Source organism: Gossypium raimondii, chromosome 3, assembly GCF_025698545.1.
Source record: "Gossypium raimondii isolate GPD5lz chromosome 3, ASM2569854v1, whole genome shotgun sequence".
Taxonomy (NCBI): Eukaryota; Viridiplantae; Streptophyta; class Magnoliopsida; order Malvales; family Malvaceae; genus Gossypium; species Gossypium raimondii.
In genome coordinates, this window is record NC_068567.1 from 10,075,194 (window position 1) to 10,078,669 (window position 3,476).

General features: G+C 29.9%; 1 non-coding gene across 1 annotated transcript; it reads left to right on the top strand.

The window, feature by feature from the left end:
• Window positions 1-319: 319 nt before the first annotated feature.
• Window positions 320-426, top strand: LOC128040185 (small nucleolar RNA R71). Its single transcript, XR_008194843.1, has one exon. It is a non-coding gene; the product is annotated as a small nucleolar RNA R71 (small nucleolar RNA).
• Window positions 427-3,476: the final 3,050 nt, after the last annotated feature.

Consider the following 3,476-nt stretch of genomic DNA (forward strand, 5'->3'; position numbering starts at 1 on the left):
TATTCCCGCTCCATTTGCATCACATTGCACTACCAAATTCACCTGCTTAGAAAAATTTAAACCATCAATTTTCTTACCAAGAGTTTCAACCTAATTTGCTAACATAGAAACTGCATCAATATTAAAAACATTGGTTGCTTTAATCAGTTTTGTTCTCATGACTTGCCACTGATAGTTATTTAGTGTCATCTCCTTAATAAACTCTTGAGCTGCCTTAGGTGTCTTATTATTCAATGTTCTGCCAGCTGTTGTATCAATTAGTTGCCTAGTCAAGGGATTCAAACCATTGTAAAATATTTGAACTTGTAACCACAAAGGTAACCCATAATGAGGGCACATTCTCAAAAGATCCTTAAATCTCTGCCATGCATCATATAATGTCTCCAAATCAACGTGAACAAAAGAAGAGATGTTGTTCCTCAACTTAGCTATTTTAGCCGGTGGAAAGTACTTCAATAGTAACTTCTCAATCATCTGATCTCAAGTTGTGATAGAACCCTATAGAAGCGAATTCAACCATTGTTCTACCTTGCTCCTCAAAAAGAATGGGAACAACCATAAGCATATGACATCATCAGTAACGCCATTAATCTTAAATGCGCCGCAAATCTCTAGAAAGTTAGCCAAATGAGCATTTGGATCTTCATCTTGCAATCCATCAAACTGAACATATTGCTGTACCATCTGAATTGTGTTCGACTACAACTCAAAATTTTTTACAACAATAGTCAGTCTAACGATACTCGATTCAACCTCAATCAGAGTAAGTTTAACATAATCAAACATAGTATGAGGAGCAAGAGGTACAGGAGGCTACTAATTATTTTGATTATTCTCCATCTCCACAGTAATATCATTTTCCTCTTGATCGTCGTCTATTACAATATATTGACTTTGCCTTACTTCTCTAACTTCTCTCCGATTTCTGCTAGTAATTTTCTCGATTTCACTATCATAAACTTATGATTCCAACAGGTTTCTTTTAGTCATAAACCAAAAGAATCTGCCAGAATCAAACAAACGAAAAATTAGAATGTAAAAAGTTAAATTAAAAACAAAAATATTAAAATGAAAATGAAAATGAAAATGGCTAAACTAATAGAAATAAAGTTTTTCTAATATTTTAGTCCCCAGCAACGGCGCCAAAAACTTGATGCAGTTATAAACCAGCTAAAAATCTAACTAAGGCAAGTGCGCCTATTGATTAATAGTATAGCTACGGTGAGAAAATATATCGTTCCCACGAAGACTAAAAGTACTAGTAGTTACCGTCTTTCTATTATTTAACCTATAAATTTGAGTGATTGATTAAAACTAAAATTAACTAAATTAATTAACTACGAATGCGTCAAAAAACAAATTAGGAAAATAATCGAATAATAACCAAGAAGAGAAACAATACCCAGGAAAGGATTCACCTAGATTTCATCTGTCATTATCAATCTAAATTACACAATTTCTTTACTTAGTATCTTGATCCGTAGAAATCCTTAAATTATGCTATTATCTTTCTTCAAGAATAAGAGCAACTAACTTTAGGTTGATTAATTGAAATTTCTTTCTAATTAAAACCTCTATTATCACATTAACTTAATCTATGAATTCCCTATTAAATTTGACTCTAATCCAGTAGATTTATGTAGTCCTATTTCTAGGATTACATGCAACTTCATTCACTTACGCTAGACTTACTCTTAAACAGGGTCTATTCCTCCTTTGGTTTAAGCACATCAAACATGGATCAATAGTCTAGAAATATTAAATCAATAATTAAGCACACATAATTGAGAACAAGATCTAAGTATTTATTGCGTAAAATAAAAATCAAACGACAGAATCCATCATAGGGTTCATCTCCCTAAGTATTTAGAAAATTAGTTCATACTTGAACAAAAAAAATCAAAAAGACAATATAACCACAAGAAACAAAGAAAGTCATAATAATCTCCAAAGAAATCAAAAGGGAATCTTTAATCTTGACGGAAATCTGCTGCAATAGTGTTTTTCGAGTTGTTTTCTTGAGTATTCTATGACGACTCACTCTTATCTTCTTATTTTTGTCATATATAGGTCTCAAAATGCTTGAAAACCCTAAAAATAGCATTTTTCCGTTGTTTAGAGTGTAATTCGCTAAATTGACACGGCTATGTGGCAGCTCGTGTGGCTCACATGGTCGTGTGGAATGATCCAGTCTGTGTGGCTCCTGTAACTCGCTCCGATTTTGTAGTTTTTGTTCATTTTTCGCTCTTTTTGCTCCCAAATGCTCTCCCGAGTATAAAGACATGAATTTAAAGGATTAAGAGTGTAAAATTCACCATTAACATCAAACAATCACCCAAAAACGCATTAAGAATAAAACTAAAAACCTGTTACTTTTAGCAGCTATCATTAAACCACTAGGTTTTTTTTGAAGAAAAAGCTTAATAATTATATATTGTTTCTAATCAAACTTATATACCATCAAACAAATAAAAGTTGAAAAACACCCATAGATCAAGTTTCTCAAATTTAAAGGCTTTGACTCAAAGTTTCAATTTAATCCAACTTGGATACAAATTGCTCAAAGTCCAAATTCATTGAATATTTTCTCTTTTAACATTATTGAAAGAACTATTGAAGCACGCGTGTATGTTTATTATAGCATATAATATTTCCTACTTATCCTTATGCCAAAGTTCTACTTTCCAAAATCGTCCTTCACTTGATTAAAAATAATTTTGACATATTGATAGTATTAAAATTATTACATAATCCCTTAATAAGTTTATATTTCAGATATATTCACATTTCAAATTGTTTATTTATTTATTTATATGATAAAAGGTTATTTAATTATAATTCTTTTTATGAATACATTGTCATATATATATATATATATTTTTTTTTAATTTTAAGCACATGTCTCATTTTGTTAATGTTACTTTTTTAATATATATAAGAATTATTGCTACTCTTTCCTCCAACAATTTGCAATAATTTAGGGTAAATTGTTGTTTATTTTTTCTCTCTCCAACCAAGTGCATATTATAATGATGAGTGGCAAATTTCCACCATAGTTGGGAAACTTTGCTTTAAACTTTAAGCTCCACTATGGGCTCTGCCCTGTTTCCAAGATAATACATACCACGCAAAGATTTTGAATGAAAATTTCATGATTTTTTTTTTTTGTAAATTATAAATTTAAAAAATTATGAAAAGTAAAACTCTTTAAATTTTTTTAAAAAAAATCATTTTAAACAATTTAAAATTATGAAAAATATAAAAAATCCAAAAGTTTTAATTTTTTTTTTTAACTTCTTGAATGGTAATTAGAGAAGAGGTGTTTATGGGTCATGCAACTCACATAGTCCGATAGGCCTAATCTATCCTGAATCAGGCTTGAATAACTTCTATTTTTAATCTTGGGTTGGCTCGACATGTTTCACTGCCTAAAATACTAATAAAATTTAAAATTTTATATTAATTTTAATTTTAAT